Raw genomic sequence first — 23,129 nt, 5'->3', positions numbered from 1 at the left:
ATTGATATCCCTTTGAAATGAAAGGGGCAGTTCTCACCTCTCTGAGTTAGTGTTTCAGGCTGTCTGCCAACTCAGGAATAAAACATCTGCTTTGGGAGCTAGGATTTGGTATATTCTTTGGTAAAGGATTTGGTATATTCTTTGGTATATATTTGGTAAAGAATATTAAGGAAGCAATTGGTTTTTCATCCTGGCATCATAATGTTTTTTAAAGATGACTTCTCTGTATTTGATCCTGGATGTTCTGGAACAGACATACTGTGATGCATAAGGCAGATGTTTTCCCTCCAGTGAATTGACTTATCAGCATGCCTTTGGTGGTGGATATATAGTTTCCTTGCTAAGTTTGTGCGCTTTTTTGCCTTTTATTGCTCTCATTTTTGAACAGTTGGTTCCAGATGAAATAACCGAGGGGGTTTTGTTGTTGTTGGGTCTTTTTGCTCTAAAATTCTTAATATCCCCATAAATTTGGAGATAATTCTACCTTAATTGTCTCCAAAGCCTCAGAATCCTTCTGATGACAGATGATAAATCCTGAATGGCTGTGGCACTTTAAAGAAGTCCCTTCAGAGAAGGAAGGACATTCAACAATGAGAGTAACAATTTGTGCTGTTCGGCAAGCATGAGCGTGGTAAACCTGCTTCTCAAATTATTTTGGCAAAATAGATAAAATCCTCCATTTGGGAGGTTTACAAGCATGGGGGGAATAGGGGGAGCATTGTCCCCTCGAAATGTAAGCGTCAGGCAGGCACAGAATATGCCTCCCCATTGGCCTCACTGGAGCTGTCCCCGATATATGGAAGTCAAACTGCACCTATGCTTAGCGACCGCTCCTGTGGTTTTGTAAGAGCTTGCTTTACACTTTAGCTTCCTCAGCCGTGGTGAGATGTAGCACCGCAGCAACATGGCCACCTCTTTATTTTGGGAGATTTGAAGGACTGGATGAGGAGACTTTTACAAGCTAGATCTCACCCTAGTAAGTTCTTCAAGTCAAAGTTGACATTTAGCGCAGGTCATGTGTACCTATCTGGAAAGTTACTGTCACACTTTTGAGTCATTCATTTGAAAGGTTTCTCTCTGTTCTGTGAAATGCTATAATTCCATTGTACACAGAAAAGAGATTATTAATATTTTGTACTTGTACTGTCTGTCTTCCGAGGCTCCTGAATCAGTTTTCAGTAATTAAGTATGCCTCTTAATATAGTGGTGTCCAGTTTGATTACAGTATGCCCATTTTACTGAGGCACCGAAGTTTTGGCTTGCACAAGCTCACATGCATTTGTTGTAGAGGTGAAAACAGAACCCAGGAGTCCCAAGCTCCTAATTTAACAAGTAGAACAGAACTCCAAATCTCCTCTTTTGTTAGATACTTTCTTGTTGCACTGGAGGTTTTGTTTAACAATACTTAGTGGTTACAATAGTGCCTTCTACCCGAGGATCTCAAAGCAATCTACAAATCCTGGGATTAAGTTTTGCAGCACCTCTGTGAAGCAGGGGCATAGTATTACCTCACCAGTGGGGAAATGGAGGCACAAGAAAGTCACATGACTTGCACAAGGCTACACAGCAAGCTGGTGTGAAATCAGGATTAGAACCTAGCTTTCCTAACTCAGCCATCATATCTAGGCACTAACTATGTTACTCCCTCAGACTATAGCTTTATTTCTTTGCTGCATATTAATTTAAGAAATCTCCCCTGTGTTTCTGTCTCGATAATAGTTTAGTGTAAGTAAGTAATTCTTAAACAAGCTTATTCTTTGAACAGCTGTTCGGGGAGTTTATGTACTCCTTCTGTGATCAACCTCAAAGTCAGAGAGCACTAGAAATCGAATGAAAAAAGCAGTGTTCCTGTTAGAGTACTGTAATAGCAGGGAGAGGCTTACAAAGCACCCAGGGAAGTGCTGTGAAGGTTTTTGGGTTTTTTTTTAGGACTGAGCACAGTACAAAAAACCCTGCACAGGTAGAACACTCTGGCATTCATTTATACTCTCAGCTCTAAAATGGAAATTGCCTCCTGGACAGAGGATAGTCTATTAGATGTGGGGTCAGAAGGAAAGGAGCAATATGCAGAAGGCCTAGACAAGAGAAGAATGATTTCCTGTCCTTTTAATAATAATTCCTTTCAAGTGGGCATAGTGCAGGTGAGAGGGTATATAGCTTTCCACTGCTCTATGTCCTTCATCAGAGCAGGAGACGCAGCAGCAGCAGAGGCTCTTGCACGTTTCCCCCCCGTGCTTCAATCCAGACTTGGAGAGAGACAAAGCCAGCGTCAGCCCTGATATAAATGGCTGCCACTCATAGGAATTTGCCTTGCTGAATTAGACCACTTGTTCATCTAGTCCCAGATCCTGTCTCAGGCAGGGGCCTGTTTACCAAGGGCTGCAGAGAAAGTTACAAGAATCTCCGATGGACAATTGTGGAATAAGCTGCCCATAGAGGCCATTTCTTCCTGCCCCCATCAGTTCACCATTGCTTTATGCACTGAAGCATGAGAATTTATATCATTAACACTTTTTTTTTTTATTTAATGTAATTATATGGATGTTCTCATTATCCTTGTAAGTGTTTAATCTGTGGACTTTCACCCAAGATGCCAGCAGTGAATTTGGCCTGTTTCCAGCCCAATTTAATCTATTAACCACTCAGCAGGGATGGTAGTAGCTATTATGATGTGCCAGAATTCTCAACCTGTCATCAGTTGGGAATAGTGTGTCACTACCCATCCCAATCATTTCCAAATCAGTGCCAAGCCATGGAAGGCCGGCTTCTTATCCCATTCCAAAGCCTGTGAACCATCCCCATTCCTAGTGTTTAATTGTGAGAGGTCAGTGTTTGTACTTGGATAAAATTTCCCACCTGCAGAAAGCCAGAGAAATGGTGCTTTGTGTAGGGTACTAGTCTGGGGAGCAGAATTAACACATGCATCCCACCAATATGTGGGGCGGGCCTTGGGGCTTCACCACACCACCTCTGAGGCGGCAATTCCAGCCAAAGGACTAGAATAATGGCAGCTGCCCTTATGCACCCACTGTATGTGGAGAGCTTGGGCCACCTGATCCACCTAATGGCATATCCTGTGGCCCCACCTCTTCAGTTGTCCCCAATGGCTTTCTCTGCACCAGCCTCTTCGGAGCCAATGTAGAGGATCCACTATATAGTGCTATATTAATAAATGTTTCTGCATTAACAGGTCAGGTGGAGGGTTTCACTGGAGAAGAACTTAAATAGCATTAAACAGTTTTGCCCTCTAGTGGCTAGAGGATTGAGTACGAGTCTGCTGCTTTATTCAGGGAGAGGTGTGTATGGGCGGGGGGGGGGGGGGGAATAGCAGACGAAGAGAGAGGGCACTGGTTTATACATCTGGGTAGCAAAGACCAAGGCCCAAAAGCTGTTAGCTTAAGCATTTCACAAAGACTGACATTGATGGCTTTTAGCATTTGCTACCCTACTCCACAGCTGTGTTCAACATATTGTAACATAATAAACTAGCCTGTGGAAGAACTAACTCCTCCAGGAAGGCTGGTCAAGACAGCATCATGCTTGCCTGGTGACTACAGGCAGGGTTTTTAGTGGGTCTAGCTGGGATACGCAATTGTATGTTTTCTGGGGGGTTGGAGTTGGAATTCCCTCCTCTCCACACAAAATCAAGTGCTTCCTCTTGCCAAATAATCCGACAGTTTTAGTATAGCTGGGAAATTCCTTCAGCCTTTCAAGACCAAAAGCCAAACTCCCTTTTCAATAAGAAATAACAATTAAAGTGCACTGAGACTGACAATTCATAGACAAAACTAATATTACTTCTTCCAAATACCTCCCACCAATGTGGCTGTAAGCAATGAAGGGTTCTAGCCTACATCTTGTTGGATGAGCGATCGTCTTGAACTAAAATCCCTGATCCATGTTTTTGGGGTAGTTTGTACCCAAATTCAGACGTTGTCATTTGGGCCCATCTCTAATTAGCATTGGTGCCCTGATCTAGCAGATCTCTGGAACGAGTGTGCCCTTTCCAGTGATGGGAGAGAGGGTGGGACGCTTCTCCTAGTGCAGTGATGCAGTGGAAGACTTAACAATTTCAGATGTGATGGAGTGAACAGTACTGTGAGAAATCTCTCTCATTTCAGCAGTAGATACTGAGTTACTTATCCAAGCTATAGAAAAGCTATGCCATGTCTCAGTTTATTTATCAAAGTGCTTGCAATTCCCAATTCAAGACAGATGGGCACTAAACAATAATGAACAAAGAAAGAACATTTGTACTCTGAGTGTTAGGTAACTTAGATACAAAGACTATAGTCAGGGACAGGACTTACTTGAGTTGATACTTTTGCATTGGTAGGCCCAAGAGTGGCAATCATCCTGGGAACATGTAAGAAATGGTATGGCTTAGTCCAGTGTTAAAAGGGTTATTTTATGTAAACAAGGCATCAAACTTGTCCCCCACTTCAAACCTGGTGCATGCATTCTGGGATGTATTAGCAGGAGTGTTGTAAGCAAGACACAAGAAGTAATTCTTCCACTCTACTCTGTACTGATTAGGCCTCAACTGGAGTAGTGTGTCTAGTTCTGGGTGCCACGTTTCAGGAAAGCTGTGGACAAACTGGAGAAAGTTCAGAGAAGAGCAACAAAAATGATTAAAGGTCTAGAAAACATGACCTATGAAGGAAGATTGAAAAAATTGGGTTTATTTAGTCTGGAGAAGAGAAGACTGAGAGGGGACATAACTGTTTTCAAGTACATAAAAGGTTGTTACAAGGAGGAGGGAGAAAAATTGTTCTCTGTAACCTCTGAGGCTAGGACAAGAAGCAATGGGGTGGTTTAGGAAAAACTTCCTAACTGTGAGGGTGGTTAAGCACTGAAATAAATTACCTAGGGAGGTTATGGAATCTCCATAATTGGAGATTTTTAAGAGCAGGTTAGACAAACACCTGTCAGGGATGGTCTAGATAATACTTAGTCCTGCCATGATTGCCGGGGCCTGGACTAGATGACCTCTTAAGGTCCCTTCCAGTCCTATGATTCTATGTATCTTGCAGCAATTGCCCTCTTTGAACCAATGATTTACAAAATACTATGAGTTCCCTGAGCTAAATCTCTCCTTGCTGTAACTCCATTGAGAACCATGGAGTTGTCAAATCAGTTACAGCATAAGCTAATCAGCCCATGAGTTGTGTTTGATAAGGGCAATAAAATGTATTGAGGGGAAACTCTATAATCAGAATACCTGCTATTTCACAAGGGTTTAGGATTCTTCTCTTTTCAAGGTTTCATTGAAACTTAAATACATGGATAGTTGATTTCATCTGTTCCTTTAGGGGACCATTACTCCGGAGGGCATTCTGCACCAAAAAGTAAAAATTCTGCAAGCAATATTTTAAAATTCTGCAAATTTTATTTGTCAAATAAATGTAGAGGCTCTAGCATGGCATTGGGGAGCACAGGCCACTGGCTACACAGAGGTGGGAGATAACTATGCAGCTCCCCCCGGGACATGGACTCAGCAGTGAGGCTGCACCCAACTCTGACACAGTGCAAGGACTGGGTCTGCCCCTCTGTGCCAGGTGCACCAGGTGTGAGCAGGCAGGCTCAACAAGTGTGGAGGGACTTAGTTTGGGGGAATCCAGGTGTGGGTTGAGACGGTTCTGCGTGGGGCAAAGTGGGTGTGAGTGGTTTAACGGGGCATCCAGATGCGTGGGGGGTCTGGATGCACAGGGGCTTGTCGGGGGGGGGCAGTTCTGGGTGCAATAGTAATGGGACTCTGCAGGAGGGTCCAGGTGAAGGTGGTTGGGGCTCAGCACAGGGGGAATCGGGGTGTGGTGGGGATAGAGCTTGGCAAGGGGGTATGGGTGCAGGGGCCTCAGTGGGGGACCCAGATGCAGCTGATTGGAGCTTGGTGGGGTGGGGATCCGGGCGCAGGTGGCTCATTCGGGTCGTGCAGGGGGAGTGGGGTTCATGGGGGGGGTTGTTAGTGCAGGGGGGATGAGGCTCGTCGGGAGGGTCTGAGTATGAGGGGGTCTGGATGTACAGGGGTTGGGCAGATGGGGGAGCAGCTCCCTGAAAAGGGATCTCTCCTCCTGCAGCTGAGAAGCGATGGGCTCAGGGAGTGGGGGAGTTTGCAGAGTTTCCTTCAGCCAGGGGAGAAATCTGGGGGCGGGTCTGACCCAGCCCCAGATGCTGCACAGGGGAAGAGGAAGTACTGTCCTCCCCAGCCCAGCCAGGGCTAGCAGCTGAGCAAGGACTCTTTCATTCTCTTTGTACACTGTCTAACACAGGGATGCCTACCTCTTGGTTGGGGCTTCTAGGCTCGGCTCTACTACAAATTATAAATTATAGGTACTCACCTTGGGAGTAATGAGCAAGTTTTATGGACTCAGGGTTGGGAGTCCCCAAATTCTTTTCCATTGTAACATAAGGTCACAGTATGGAAGAGATTGAGAACCACTGTAATTAGTAATCATAATAATGACTTTAAGATATTTGTGCCTAATGATTTCATCTTGTATGTTAAATTAGTTTTGTTGAATTGATTTTTCCCAATGGTTTATGTATGCTAATCATAGTCATTTAGACAACACGAAAGACAAATAAAAATGAATAGAAAACGAAACTGCAGCTCCTTTTGTGTATGCTAATTATTGTTTTATCCTAACATCAGCCTCACTGCTGTTTTGCAGGATGTTTCTAAAACCACAGCCTACTGGCCTGCATTGTCACTACTGTGGGATGCAGTTAGAACATCAACAGCAACTCCGCTACCAGCATAATTTTTATTAGCCTGTTGACACTGCAAACAAAATGATCTGTGTTCCCATCAGAATGTATTTAAACAAACAAAGCAGTCTGGAAATAAATGTGTTTTGCAAGCTTAATCTAATCCTCCTTAAAGCTTTATTAAAGCTGACTTAAGAGGAAATAAAAATAAATGGATAGGCCTGAATGAGTCCAGTTCATTATTTGTTGTTAAATTGGAAGAGTCTCTAAGAGTACGAGGGTGTCACAAGGCATTCACTCACCGCTGGAGCGCCTCCTTCTGGTCACACCTGCCTGCTATACTTGCTGTAGCAAAGGACTCCAATCTCCAGGACTATCAACTCAGCACCTTTCCATGCACACTGCATTCAGATGATAAATGCTGACTTCGTCTGTCAGAGCTTTAACCTGCTAGGGCAGTGAAGAAATCCATGATGAGGATCTATATTCTTCCTCTTCTTGTCCATGTCATTTCTTTAGTATCAGTTTATCTAATTGCTTCCTAATTCAAGGCGACAGTCAAATATCTAGCAGGAAGATGGCTGCATGGAAGACCCTGAGGCCAAATGTTCCCTAATTGCGTATGCCCGATGTGAAGCACCAAGTCCCTGATTTTCAGAGATGCTGAAGAGACTCTCAGCATCCAGTTTTCAGCATCTCTAAAGATCAAACACAAGATGCCTCAGTGTGAGTGCACACAGTTAGGGAATGCTTCTGAAAGAACATAAGAATGGCCATACTGATAAGACCAAAGGTGTATCCAGCCCAGTATCCGGTCTTCCTACAGTGGCCAATGTCATATGCTTCAAAGGGAATGAACAGAACACGGCAATCATCAAGTGATCCATCCCCTTTTGTCTAGTTCCAGCATCTGGCAGTCAGAGGCTCAGGGATACCCGGAGCATGTGGTTGCATCCTTGACCATCTTGGCTAGTAGCCATTGATGGATCTAACCTCCATTAACTTATCTAATTCTTTTTTGAACCCAGTTATATTTTTGGCTTTCACAACATCCTCTGGCAACAAGTTCCACAGGTTGACACTGTGTTGTGTGAAGAAGTGCTTCCTTTTGTTTGTTTTAAACTTGCTGCCTATGAATTTCATTGGGTGAGCCCTGATTCTTGTGTTATGTGAAGGGTAAATAACACCTCCTTATTCGCTTTCTCCACACCATTCATGATTTTATAGACCTCTGTCATATTCCCCCTTAGTCCTCTCTTCCAAGCTGAAAAGTCCCAGTCTTTTAAATCTTTCCTCATATGGAAGCTGTTCCATTCCCTTAATCGTTTTTGTTGCCCTTCTCTGTATCTTTTCCATTTCTAATATGTCTTTTCTGAGATGAGGTGACCAGAACTGCATGCAGTATTCAAGGTGTGGGTGTACTATGGATCTATATAATTATATTATGTTGTCGTCTTATCTATCCCTTTCCTAGTGCTTCCTAACATCCTGTTAGCTTTTTTGACCTCTGCTGCACACTTAGTGGATGTTTTCAGAGAACTATCCACAATAACTCTGAGATCTTTCTTTTCTCTGAAAATGTGGCTGCATATCACAGCTTCTTTCAGCTCACTGAAACTGAATGTACATGGTGTGTCTGAGGGCATGTACACTATGTAGCCTAAAAACAATCATGTTCAGTAAACAGTCACACAAAAATTCCCTCCTCCCCACAAAATTACACACAGGCCAACTCAACCCTCAGTTCCCACCCATGGGCTCTGCTGCACTGCAGTCATCCTTCCCTCCCACTCCATCAGACAAAAGCCTGAGATAAGTTATGGGTCTTGCAGTGTACTGAATAGGTTGTCAAATTCAGGCTGTCTGACCAGTGAGGGACACTGTTCCAGACTCAAGGGCCCTCCATCGAGAATTCTCTGCCTTGCAGTAGAGGAGAAGGAGAGAGATGGATCTGCTAAAGATCCAGGAACCCCCAACCCATTGGGAGCTTTGTAGAGCAAAGTCAGCATCTTGTATTGCACCTTGTAGTTGCTTTGTGGTTTCAAGAAGCTTTCTCCTCTTTCAGTTCCTTTCCTTTGGAATACCTGCTTCTTTCTCACCTGATAGAATTTACAGCCTGCTGTGATTAGCGCCCTCTGCTCCTTGACCAGTGTGTTCTGCACATTTGCATTGGCCTTGGCACACAATATAATTAGTATATTTACTGTAGCCCCTTGCAGTGTTCAGGTACAGCTGAGTTAGTTCATTCTGAATCAGGCTGCATTTTCATCACTGATTCCATGATGTTTAACCTAAAAAAAAAAAAAAATCTGGTGACTGGATCTTTGGCCCCTTTTGTACGTGGGCAGAAGGGTGTGATCTACTGAGCCATTTTCACCATGGTGATCCTTGAGGGCTGCCACATTAAAAGATGGAGAAGGAAGGGGATGACTCTTCATAATTCTCTTTATGCTAAAGAAGCACTTAGTTATTCCCCTCTTAGGCCTTACTCAAGTCACAAGGCAGAAGCAATTTAGTGGCTCTGCAGCAGCACTCCCACTGATACAGGATTATGTCACTGTTTTCACTGTCCTGCTAATCACTTATTACCTTCTGCTCATAAGCATAATAATCCACTGGGACTGGACAGCATCAAGCTGCCTCTGTGGTTGCCTCACTGCCTCTCAAACCCCTCTGATTGTTTTCGTTATTGATATGGTGGTAGTTGAGTACAAAAGCGAGTTCTGAGACAGAAGTCATGAAATGTACATGGAACAATTCCCTGATACAACAGGGCAGAAACGCACAAAGGTTTCCATGCAGCAGCACTGAAAGCATATTCTACCTTTGTTACCATGACGGCAGATGGTATGATCTTCCTTTTCTTTTCTATGCCTGATGCTTAATGTCATATTGTCTGAAACTCATTAGAAATGGAACATAGCAAGTTTAAGAGATGCCTTGCTGTCTGTTGTATGGTGGTTCTGTACTGTTGGGCACATTTCTTTTTGCAGGAGAGAAGTTCTCCCAGGCGCTGCCCTCTTCCTTCCCACCTCCCCCACCCCCGGCCAGACACTACAAATCTGTTAACTCTGGAAACAGACTAGAGTCAGGTTATATGGCAAGGTGTATTTTGCTTGCTTTTACATAAACACAGAAATTTCAGCCAGAGGCTTGCATTTTAACTCCTCTCTGCAAAAGATTTGGTGTGTGATCATGAGCTTGTCACTTAACTTCTACGTGCCTCTGTTTGGAAGGTAATAATACTGATATACTTTACTGGGGTGGTGTGAGGATTATGAACAGTTATTTGAACAGTGCTTTAAAGATGTAAAGCATCATTTGTGCTTTTGTCTTCTTATAGATCCAGTAGATTTAGGGTGGGATTTTCAAAAGTCCCAAAGGGATGTAGGATTCTCCTGATGAAAAGCAGTGTGTGGCCAATAGTCAGTATTGAAATAGTATCTGATCAATTAAAACCCTTTTATTAAATACCTACGATGGGCTTTTCTAAAGCATCTAAGTTGATATAGGAACTGAATTTTCCACGGGACTTGTGCTCCAAAATCACATAGGCACTTTTGAAAGTCTTTCTCCTTAATCATTCTGGGCCATCAGTGAGTTGGCCACAATTATATTAAAGTTAGTTTTAAATGTGGTCACCCAAGAGCACTCCTCAGAAATGGAAAACTCAGTGTTTATATTTAAAACGTTGAAAGGCCATTCAGAGTGGTTGATTGGGTCTATAATGGCATTTTGTCTCTCACGTCTAATGCCCTCCTTTGAGAGCTGGACAGCCTTGGTAGCAACTGAAGGCACTAAGTATCCACTTACAAATGCTACTGGGGAGGAGAGACTACCTGCTTAGCTGCCTTTATTGACTAAAGTTACAGAGAAATCACTTCCAGGCTAAACCATCATCTTCCCAGTTTTAACCCTGAGCAAGGTCTTATGACCTGAGGCCCAGCTCATTCCCTCCCACAGTAAAACCCAGGGGACAGGGAGGGAAATCTGGCCCCTGCTGCTCCTTAGCAGCATGACTGTTCTAGGCCACAGTGGCCCTAGGGAAGCCTGTGAGCAAAAGATATTATAGCCTGGGGCTTTATTATATTGAGTAGAGAAGATGTACATGGGACCTTAGGTAGATCCTAGACCCTGTGGAGAGGCTCCATGGAGTTCAGAGAAGGGGAGAATGGTGCCATGGAGGTGACTGAACCTGTTCAGTCTGTACCTCTCTCTACCTACAAGGATACCCTCCTGATGTGTGCATGTGACCACTGAGACCACCAGGTCATTCTGTGTAGGCCAAATTCCTCAGCAGCTAGAGCAGGATACATCCTCTCTGAGCTAGCAGGGACCTATGCGCACAGTAGGGTTTTCATCCTGGAGGAGGGCACAGGCTGTTTGCACCACTGATATCCGACAAGGGTACCAGAAGAGCAGGAGGAGGGCTCTGTAGGAACTCTGCTAGCCTGACGGCTGGGAGAGCACATCCCCGGCAACCCTAGCCATTCCCCTTCTTGCCTGCACTACCAATTTGAAGTGTAGCATTGGTCAGCTGTGGGCGCCCCGTTGGAAGGAGGGTTGTGGGTGCCCTCTATAACTGTAACCCCTCCTGTCACATACCATCCAACTACATCCTAAGGCTTGTCAGAAGCACTCAGTGATTGTGGGTGCCCTGTATAGAACGCAGGCCACTTCTGAACCATTTGGCCCAGATACATAGTGACAGCCTCCCAAACATGTCGCAAAGGGCCAGCATTTCAGGCAGGCCCTTCTTGCTAGGCACACATACAGTCTTTTCCTCCAAACAGAAATCTACAACATTAAAGGGAAATCAACCATGTCACGGAGGGGGACTCCTCTTCGAATGAAAATCTGAATGGGACCCCTCTTCCACCCACTGCTACAGCTGCTTTGGCATGAGTGAAAGTAAAAACAACCCAAGTGTAAATAATATCTAAGGTGTAAAATAAGAGAGAGCTCTCTTGACATGCCATCCAGTAAGCCAACACCCCTGCAATGAGATGCAGTGGGATTGCCACTGGAATAAAAACCAACTCTTCAAAACAAATCTCTTTCTGCAATAGCTCATTTTCCCCCGCCGCCCCCACCCCCTCGGCATTTGTGTAAAGTAAAACATTCTAAAGATAGAACTGCTCTTTCCTAGAACCTTCTCTCCTTTCTGGAGCCACTGCAGACAAACATAGGCCACGGTGCGGGATATTTTTACTCAAGAGGCTCTGTGTTGTTCTGCCTTGCCAGATTCAGCAGTTGCTATCTCATGTGTTTGTCAAGCTGGTATGTGCATTAGACATGGTGATGGCAGATTGAATGGTACGTAAAGCTGGTAAGGCAGGACAATAATCCTGCCTGAAATGAGTGAAGTTCGCTTCTGATATTACAGCAACAAAACCTTTACACGGCATTCTTTGAAGGTACACGGCGGCTGTTTGAGAATGGGATGTGCTTTTAAAACACTGGGCTGGATTCGGCTCTCAGTTGTACCTTTATACTGCTGGAGTCACTCACTTTTTTTTCTCTGAACATATGGCATCAATACAAGTGAGTGCAAAATCTAGCCTCTTGTCTATGACTCTGATTCAGCAAGGTACTTAAACACATCCCAAACCTTAAGCATGCATTTAGTCCGATTGAAGTCAATGAGTCACGTACTGAAGTACCATGCTGAATCAAGGCCTATTTTTGGAAATCAAATACAGCATAAGGGTTTTAAAACAACTTTCACTCTGTTAACATGTGCCAATGAAAAGGGCTTGCAGGGTCTTTGAAGAGCACTGTTGATCCTGGCTGACCCAAAATCTGATCTCTTTTTTCCTTGTCTGCTTGCAGAGCCCGTATCATTTTTGGGTGTTCTCTTTTCTCACAATGAAGACTTCAACTGAGATTTTTCCAAAACAAAATCAATGCCAATCTCCACTGTAACAGAAAACCAGTGTCCGTGCATGCATGCACACACAGTATGAAGAAACATGGTGAGGAAATAGATTTTCGTTTCAAATATCTTAGGGGTTATTTTATTAAACTACAACGAGTAAAAAGACAGAGCAAATTAAAGAAAGGAAACCTGACCTCTAATTTGCTAGTGACTCCTTTCTAGCTGCATGCTTCAGAGATTCTTATGATGCCCCAGGTACTATAATGAACCAATGTACTAGATCTTTGAAATGTTTCAGAATCAGTGGGTTTTGGTTTTGTTTGGTTGGGTTTTCTTTCTTCACTCCTATTGGAGAAGATAGTGAAGCAAAGCTTGTTTGGTGGTTATTACAGAAACTCAACAGGATTTTTTTTTTTTTTTTTGGAGAAATTGCTTTATTTTTATTGAAAGAAAAGAGTTTCTTAAGCATGAGATCTCAATGGCTGTCTAATCAGTTTAGAAGCCAGGCCAGTGCTCTCCAGACTATCTCAAGCTGCTCTTCCATACAGTTCTGTCACCAAATAAGTTAACACAAAACAGGTTCAGGTTAGAACCTATAGTTGCAACAGTGGCACTTTTAGCCAATAAACACATGGCAATTCATAGAGGGTCCAGTTTAGCTTACGTGCATGTACTTTAGTTTTGGGCTAATATATAGCATTGTGAAAAGCACATATCTAACAACACTGTTAATCAGTTCCATGTAGTGCCTTTCACTCAAAGATCTTGATGTGCTTTACAAAGGTAGGTATATATTAACCCCATTTTATAGAGAGAAACTAAGACACAGAGCATTAAGTGGCCAGTCTAAGGTCACCCAATATGTTAGGGATGAGTTAGGACCAGAACACAGATTTTCTGACTCTCGGACACATGCTCAAATTATTAGACACCATAGCCTGCCCAGTGATTGTCACAGTTTCTAACCAAAACCAGAACTTGGCCCAGGCTTGCTCAAAATCAGGTTAATTAACCTCAGCAATGCTGGGGCTGTTTCAAATTTCAGGATGAATGTCTTGCATATTTTTATTTATCATGTCATGACCATTTTGTCTTATAGGACAAATACAAACAAGTGGTCACCTTACTTCCCTCTCCATGTGATGTAGTACTGATCTGATGTCAGACACATACGTGTGCAGATGGAAGACAGGCATTTCAGGGCTCCTCTTGAATAATTAGGAGCAAAACTACTGCATAAAACCAATGTCGTCTTGTACTATATGTGATCTAGGATCTAAGTTATGAGGTATAGATCTGGTGCATTCAGACCTATTTCTGTTGCTGGGGTGGAATTTTGCATCTAAACGAATGATGATACATTTATCAGGTTTGGGGTTCATTTATTTACTTTAACTGGCTGGTCTGTGTGTGTGTATGTATGGAACTAATCCAACACTAGTATTAGTTGATTTTCATATATTTCTTCAGAACTGATTGTTTGCCATAATACATTCTGACTACACGGTGTTGCAATTTTAAAGTGGTTTGAGTGAAAGGCTCGAGCGGTAAAATAATCTGCTGGATTTCTGAAGTATCAATTTAGCTCCAGTTGCAAGTAGTGGCACTGAGAATAGATTTTTTTAAAACGAGTGATCCATTTAGGCACTGCAGTTGTTAACTGTAAGGCACGTGCTTAATGCTTTATTCAGTTGTTTTGTACCTTGCTCATAGTCTCTGCCAGGCAGACGTCAGGAATGTTAATGAAAGATGGAGGATGTTTTTGAAAGAGCCCATCTCCTGCCTCTGAGAGCAATAAAATGGAGGCTGTAGTGCACCATACCTACTGCTCATACAGTGTAGTGAGAGTGTGAAATGAAGTTCTGCGTGGGATGAGGAACCAAGAACAGAGATGTTTTGATTTACCTCTATCACTGCAAAGGAAAGGGCTGAGGGGAATACATATGGACTCTTGTTGCTGCTTAATGAACATTTAAAAGGCCTGGAAGGTCCTCTTTTTTTTCTTCCTTGCTTCTTGTTTTACCTAAGAAATATTAGGCCTCTCCTTCTGTGTTTTTGCTAGAGGGCTGCTTGGAAGACTGGAGAATTGGTAGAATTGTGACATCCTAAAACCCTGAGACACATGGCCAATTGACAGGGGAAGGGATTTTTTTGTCAGACTCTGTAAAGCTTTATGTGTTAAAACCTGTTCAACAAACTCCTAACTCTTGGGAAAGAGACTCTGTGTAAAAGATACAGTGCTCCTGCCCCTTCAGCCCACAGACGGGAAATGCTAGTACACACACTTGCGTGTCCACACATTCATATTAAATGCCAGCTTGCTCTCTCTGCTACCGCCTCTGATAAGATTCCAGTTGACTCTCTCCTGGAAGCACCAAGGAGCATAATAGTCACTACTGGTAAAACAAAACTGATGCTGACCATACAGGCTAGAGAAAAGGGCCTGTCTTGTCCCTGATTGTTACCTGGTTCTGTGCGGGGGGTGTGGGAAGGGAATGCAGGGACTGTGCTCTCTGGACACCCCTAGAATGGCTTGTGCCCCTCCTCTGCAAGGACTGGGTGTGCTGGTGGGGTTGGGAGGAGGCAGGAGCAGGCTGCATTTGAAGAAACAACCTCTCCTGAGCTCCCAATTGGGAGATATGGCTCTGCACCCTCCCCTACTCCTAGCTGTGCCACATGAGCACAGTCAAGCTTAGAGGGCAGAAAGGTTTGAAATCTCAGTGCTTGAACTGAATCCATGCCAGGAGGGTTGGGCTAACGCTGCAGCAGAAAGAGAGCAGGCTGGCATCATTCTGTTTGTTCCTTCCAGCTGGCACTTTGTTCCCCTTGCTGCTGATGGATTGTCTGGGTGGGGGAGTGTTACCTTGTTCTCAGTGCGGGGGAGACGGAATGTCTAGCCTTCACCTTGCAATCCTTTTGGACTCGCCCAGTGCAAGTATGAAGAACAATGTATCATTTTCATGTTAATAAGACAAGTCTCCTTTGCTTGTGCATCAGCCCCATCGCTTGATGACCAGGTAGCTCTGGCAGTTGCGTTTCAGTCTGGGGAACACTTTGTTTCTTCTCCCTGGTCCTTACAGAAATGACAGTGAAATTCTTGTGATTGTCTCTTCTAATAACATCATGTCCACTTCACTGGGATGTTTGCCAAAGAACACATTCAGTGCAGTGCGCTCAGACTACTTCACGCTGTGGCTCGATGCCCCACCTTCCCTCTGGTAAATGAGTGCACATTGGCCTGTGTTTCACCCATGGAAACAGGTCAATAACTGATTTTACAAGGTTTGCTTTGGGAAAGGAGAACAGGAGTAGCTCACATCCAGGGGGCAATTTACAGTCATTTCATCCTAGTTGCCAGGCTTTGTGGCTGATATGCACTCAAGTGTAATTCACCATGCAGTAGGTTCCAGGGTATCCAGACGATTAAATATAAACCTGAAACATGAAAGAGAGAGAAAGCTAGGGATTTCTCATTTAAACATTATAAATTGCAGAGATCTGCGAATCAGTGTGCATCTCTGGGTAAGGTTAGGAACCAATCAGGGCCGGTGCAAGGATATTTTGCACCCTAGGCGAAACTTCCACCTTGCGCCCCCCCCTCCACCACCCCTGCCCGGGAGCATCGCTTATTATAAACTTTCAAAAATGAATACTGCATAATGTGGCATTGTTCATTAGAATTAATACACCTTTGGCTTGAAAATTTATTAATTTCATTATTTAGTCTACATATTTAATGAAAATAAATGAATAACCTGACAGTGTTGACATTGTTATTGTTTTCACTTTGCACAACATAGCATGGAGCTTAAAATAAATCACATACATTATACACAATACACCGTCACAGAGTAACACGTTATAATTTAGAATTTATTTTTCCGCGCTTTCAGTTTAGCAAATTTAGAAACCAGTTCCTCCAACTCAATGCTGCGAGCAATGTCATGTTCTATTGACAAGGTAGATAGCCCAACAAGTCTTTGTTGCAACATGGATGAAATTTTATTCCTATCAGTTTTTTTTCTTGTTCACTATTAAAAGTAAAGGATAGAGAATGCATGTCACTTACTATGAGTCACTATTTGAATTTCATCAACTGGTTGATGTAAACATTGATTAAGAGATCAAGATGACTTTTCCTTAAAATTAAGCAATGTTGATTGTAATCGGAAATACACCCTTTTTAGTCACGTATACTTCCTTCTTTCATATCAAAATCGACTACATTTTATTCTACCTTTAGAATATCCAATTATTGTTAATAACATTTATGCAATTAGAATGGCGGATACTCTGTCATACAACAACTGACAATATCAATGACAAATTTGAACAACCTACAAACGCATATTCACATATGATAAACATATACACTCAAATACTTAACATACACACACAATTGACACACAGTATTAGTGAAATGATGCAGCAGCAATTGCCGGAGTTTTAGATCTGAAACAACTCAACAAAAATAGTTAGCCTCGGTCGACAGCCTCCGAAAACTAGTAAACTTAGCATGATAAACAGCCTGTCAGAACGGGTGACGGCTGCGCGTGGCGAGAAAAATGACGTCCTTACCACTTTGTACTGTAGTGAAGCAGTACGCTTGTGCCCGCAACGCAGAGCTGGCGTAGGCCATAGCTGTAATGTACGAGAGAATGACAAGTTAAAATGCAAGTTCAAGGACATTTCTCTTTTCTTTATTCATTCGTTTTCCAGCAATAGTGTAAAAAAAAAAATTGGGGGCACCGCTTTTTGGCGTCCCCAAATCTTGGCGCCCTAGGCGGCTGCCAAGTTCACCTAGTGGTTACACCGGCCATGGACCAATGTAAAATGACAAAGACGAGTCAGTTAAAAGATTAGGGTCAGGTCTACACTACAAACTCTTGTTGATATAGCAGTGTAGCTCAGAGGTCGGTAGAGAGAGAGCTGTGCTGGCAGAAATTCCTAGTGTAGACTTGCAAAACAGCTCTTGCTGGTGGAATTTATTTCGCTTGGAGGACCTGGAATGAGCTGTACCAGCAAAAACTCACCTTTGCCAGTGTAAGCTGCAACCACACTAGGGAGCTTTGCTGGTGTAGTATATGCCAGTCTAGCAATACTGCCAAAGCGCTCCTAGACTCTCCTTCCCTCACCTCCTCAATTTCCGCTTTCAAGTCAATCTGTTGCTTGTGAAAGGTGACAGATTTTCAGCGCTGGAGACTGAAGTCATCAGTTTATCCACACCCAGGGCTAGCGTTGGAAAAACTTCCCCATATTGACTGAGACATACTTGTGAGGTATATTCTGGAGGTTCTCCCGATGGTAACATTGAAGGTAACTTTTTCTGTGCCCCTTCAATCCTGCAAGAAGGATGCCGATTAGTGCTGTTAAAGAGTTTCTGGGAAAGCTTGGGATAGTATTTTCGAATGTGCACCTTTCGGCATCAGTAGCTGCCCCTGCCAAGCAGTTTGTATGGGGTTAGAGAACATGTAATTTTCGATAGCAGATTAAAGTAGCTATAGTTCTTAAAGAAGACGGGTGTTTGACTGTTAGCCTAATACAAAGGTTTTGACTGGAATTCTTTGTCCTTTAGAAATTTTCTCTAGCTGGAAGAAGAACTGAGCTACAGAGCGTTTTCTGTGCAATGTGAAGTTGGAAGAAACAAAACAGGAGCTAAGGCCTTGATCCAAAGTCCAAAGACCCAGGTGGGGTGAAATCCAAGTTCCATTGAAGTCAATGGGAATTTTGCCATTGACTTTAATGGAGCCAGGATCCCACTGGTGGATTTTGGTGGGTTGTGGATGGGATCCTAAGAACATTTGAAGAGACTATCCAACAGGCATTCAGATTCACCAGCTGAATCTCTCAATTTAGCATTCAGAGGGCTGTGATGGGCCAGACTGTTGGGTCTCAGTTTATGGTGTATGAAGCACCTTGGCCCACAGAGCCCATCCTGGAGGTCTACAGAACTAATTATTTTGAGAACCAAAGAGCTGGGAGGGGAGATTGTCCATGAAAGGATCTTTCATTTAGGAAGTCGTCTGCTGAACAGAGACGCTGGGGAAGTAATGGACCAAACAGGCAAATCAGGTATGGTTGCCTCCTTGAACTGACATATAATTAGATGAGCCCGAAAGGAAAACAGTAACTAGATTGTTCACAATAAGTGGGAAGTTAGACAGGGAGCCTATAGGTTTCTGTAAGAAATTAACTGATGGCAGGATTTTGAAAAGTGTGCAGCATTGACCTAACTGCTGCCAGTGAAGCCAATGGTAATAGACTGGAGTTAGGCCAGTGCTGAGGGCTTTTGAAAATCCCATCCCTTGTCTAGGTCTGATGCCGCAAGAAAACTCTGACTTCAGGAATCTTCCCCTTTTGAAGCTCATGTAGAATTATTTGAATCAAAATATAAATATGAGACAGTTCCTAATAACTGGGGAATGCCAGCCAGACATTGCAAGAGCTAGAAAAAATTAGCTTTTTTTTTCCTGACTTTTTCCAGCTGGCTCAGATGGTTCAACTCAAATGCAGGAAACCAAACGAAAATGGATTCTACTGAGCTGAGGCTCAACTAATTGGGGACATGCAAGAAATATGATGTGACTCGACCCATAAGAACTGTTCTTGTGAGCGACTCTCAAACTCTAAATGTACTGTGACCTGCAGTCTGTAATAAGGTTTGTAGATATCCAGATAAAAGCCAGAAAGCATCATGGGACTCTTCCATAAACAGCTCCCGGAGATCAATGAAACCTGATAAAAAGCCTGCGGAGGAGGGGTATAGTTTTAACTTTCACCAAGACTGATTCTGAGTAGCTGGCTGTTCAAGTCAAACCTTTTGTACAGCTCTTCCCCGGGAGAGATTTCTGGGTTTGTTCACTAGTAAGTATGAACCATATTGAAGGACACCTGTCATCGTAGTATCTAGATGAACTGCAGAAAACTTAGGTTGAAGCAGAAAGGAGGACACTGACTGCTGACTAGATGAGTGGTTTTCAAACTGTTTTGTCACAGATAGCTGCAGGACCTCCAGACCTCTATGACGATGCCAGCATATATAACACTGGTTTTATTCTTCTCACTTCTGCTTCAGTTTAGCTTTTTCTTTTTTCTTTAAATGCAATTTTAATTAAAAAAAATTAATATAGAACAGGAGAAAAATATCCTTGTGGTGTCTGCACGAGCAGTGATCCACAGAATAAAACATTTTGAGAAGCACGCAGCAAGGACTTGCTGGTTTGGGAGAGGAAGTAGTCTGGGGTGGGGATCCTTCTCCTTTGAAGGGGTCTACAGAGGGAAAGAACTTGAGGACCATTGGGCTAGATGACGGGGGAAATGAACTATCACTTAGCAAAATGACTGGGAAAACAGGTCTAATGCTTTTTGAATAGAGCCAGACACGGGCCTGGTGAATTTCTGGCAGTGGCAAATTTTAGTCTATTCCGCTTGGCTTTTTAGATATAAATGTAACTATTTCTGTAAATGTATTCATACGAGTATTTTACACTGATGTACTGGTGGCATAGATGTAGAAGCCCAGAAGGGACCACTGTGATCATCTAGTCTGACCACCTGTGTAACACAAACCATAGAATTTCCCTCTATTAAGTCCTGCTTCTAGTCGAATAGTTGTGTTTGAACTAGAGCATATCTTTTAGAAAAAACATCCAAGTTTTATTTAAAACTTTTTCTTGATGGAGAATCCACCATGAACCTTGATAAATAGTTCCAGTGGTTAAATACCCTCACGGTTAAAAAAGTTATTTTATTTCCAGTTTGAATTTGTCTAACTTCAACTTTTAGCCATTGGTTCTTGTTATGCCTTTGTTTGCTAGATTGTAGGTAACCATCCTTATAGAAGATGCTAGTCTCCCTTACATTTCCTATTTTTCTGTAGGGATAATTGTTAATCCCCTTACACTGTTAAGTAGTTCTTATTGGTAACTAGTAATGATTATAGATCCTAAAAACATCATTAGATCTCTAATCTGAACACGCACTGTCCTCCCCCCCCCCCCCGTGCCTTTCCAGAAATACCTATAGAGACTGACACCTGCTATTGTTCAGTTGCTTTTTTGTTCTGCCAACCGTCTTTACAGAGATGTTTTTTCTGTTCTATTTTTAGTTACAGTAACAAAAGGCTCTGCCACAAGTCTATCTGAGCTGTCATTTCTAAAATGAATTCAGAACAAATATCCAGCAGGGAGAGGGAGGGAACTGAAAATCTTAACTATTTAATGTAATAAAAGGAAATAATAGCTATTTGCTAAGCACAACTTGTGTAATGACCGAACAAAATAGGTCAGTTTATTTATCCTTTCAGCTAGCTCTGTCTTTCAGGTTATTTTATGCACAAACAGGACCTTGATTATGGTTGAGACTGCGGAGATAAAGGAAGAAGGAGGCATGCCTCGGGGCCCTATTTCACCCCGGGGTGTTCGCTACTTCCCACCACCCAACACAGATGTAATGAGGTTAACTGGTGTCCGTATAGACTAAGTAAGAACTACTAATTATTCCTCAAGAAAGGCTTTTAATGATTTCCGACTATAACAGCAGCATAAACAAAACAAGAAAAGAAAAACCAAAGACCAGCACTGAATAAGGATTAATACAAAAGGCAGATTATATTGAAGACTAGCGCAAGTACATGTAATATTGTGGCCCATTTGCGAGTTCCTGAACAGTGACTCTACATATGCTGGTCCTGGCAGGCTATAATAAAAGCCCTGAAGACAAGCATAAGTAAAGCTATTATTCACCAGCTCTGTATTCCTGGTGACAAACTATTTTAAAGCTGATGAACGACAGCGCTACGTGCATTTGCTCGGACTATTTAAAAGACCAGCACTAATACATGCAAAGCTATTTATGCATCAGCCGTCTACTATTGATTTTATGCTACAGTATTGATAGGACTATGATCAATTCGGCTCGAGCAACCAGACTTCTTTACTCCATAGACTTACCCTGCATTTGTCCAAAGAGACATTACCCTTCGGTCGGCTGCTTTCCGCACTGTCCAGATACAGACAGTCGAGAAGTGCACATAACTTCAGTTTAGGGGGTTTTACTGAGAAAACACACTCACTCACTCCCTCACTCTCCCATGCCTTCGTTCTTTTTATCTGATCTGACGGCCATGTTTTAGAACAGACCAACCAATCAGGGTGGGCCACATTGTTTATGTGGTTGCCCTAGAAGTATAATTGATGCGTGTTTAATTTTTATGTCCAGTTGTTAGTCGTTCGTATAATTGAGGCCTATTTACGGTAGCCAACTAAATTTTGAATGTGGGTAATTTGGGGTTGATAAGTACATAGGAGTCAGTATAAATTGTTATCTGGTTGCAGCGTGTCCTGACCACAAGCCACAAGCTTAAGTTTTGTTTTTGCAAGGCTTGCATTTTAAAGCATATGGAAGTTTGAGGCCTAACATTTGCAATACTTCTATTTCGTTCAAGCTTGACAAGACAGCTGCTCAATTTATTCACAGAGACCAAACAAAATTTGGAAGGACTCTCCAGACAGACTGCATTGGTATCTGGCTACTTAATGAAATAGTCTTAAGGGTGAAAAGCCAGGAGATAGTCTTCATCTGAGCGGAATGAGAGCAATGTCATAGTGAGCTATGCCTGGTTACCTCAGGGTTAGACTATTACAACCCACTCTCCCTGGGTCTAACCTTGACGGTTCTGTGTAATATTCAGTTGATGCAAAATATGCATTCCTCTTGAGTAGCCTGGATGTAGTTTGGGGAGGGGAGGTCAAGGGACAAACTGCAAACCTCTGGCAGGCATGGAATTTGCTCCCTCACACGCAGCCTCGTTGGCCTGACTGGAGCTGCACCCTAAATATAGAAGTCAAATTACACCTGTGCTAAGTAAAGTAGCCAGGTGAGAGCATAATCAAACCAGTGGCTGTCAGCTCACCTCCAGGTGAAATTTACTTTGCTGTTTATCATTATAAAGAATTAAATGATCTTGCCCCTACTTAAATTAGAGACTGTGTGTCTTGACAGCTGTTCTTAGCGGCAATGTTTTGGCTGTTTTCCCCTTGGGTGAGGATAAGGGGGGTGAGGTTTAAGAATATTTTTGGCAAGGGATCGCTGCAGGAGCTGGCTGAAATTTTTTTTCTGTGCTTGTTGATAAAAAAAAAATCTAGCATTATGTGTAAGAACAACATTGTTCTGGTTTATCATGCCCCACTCCCTTCAAGGCTTTGGCAGCTCATTTCACCTCTCTGCCTTGGATTCCCCATCTACAAAATGGGGGTAATGATAGTACCTTGCAAAGATTAATGAATATTTTGAAGTGGTTTGAGAATGAGTGTCTGGGCTGGATCCGGCACTCTTGAAAGTCAAGAGGAGCTTTGCCATCTGAATCTAAAGAGTTAAGTAGAAGTAGTAGTCAAGAAAAATTAATTGGATTTTAAAAGAATAAATTGTGTCCCAGAAGGAGGATAGCAAGTAGTTATGTTATAATGACTATTAAATCAATCACAAGACACACAAACCTGGCACAACTCAGAATACTCACACGCCCGCTTCTTTCTGTGCTTAA

The 23,129-nt window shown here is 42.8% G+C and overlaps 1 long non-coding RNA gene across 1 annotated transcript; it reads right to left on the bottom strand.

Moving 5' to 3' along the window:
- Positions 1–6,805: 6,805 nt before the first annotated feature.
- On the bottom strand, positions 6,806–21,655 carry LOC141991688 (uncharacterized). The gene is made up of 5 exons (XR_012640436.1): positions 21,538–21,655; positions 17,165–17,227; positions 15,450–16,021; positions 8,808–8,999; positions 6,806–7,155 (listed from the first exon to the last, which is right to left on the bottom strand). It is a non-coding gene; the product is annotated as an uncharacterized LOC141991688 (long non-coding RNA).
- Positions 21,656–23,129: the final 1,474 nt, after the last annotated feature.

The sequence above is a fragment of the Natator depressus genome, chromosome 7 (genome assembly GCF_965152275.1).
Source record: "Natator depressus isolate rNatDep1 chromosome 7, rNatDep2.hap1, whole genome shotgun sequence".
In the NCBI taxonomy this organism is placed as follows: Eukaryota; Metazoa; Chordata; order Testudines; family Cheloniidae; genus Natator; species Natator depressus.
This window is presented reverse-complemented; position numbering and strand designations above follow the sequence as displayed.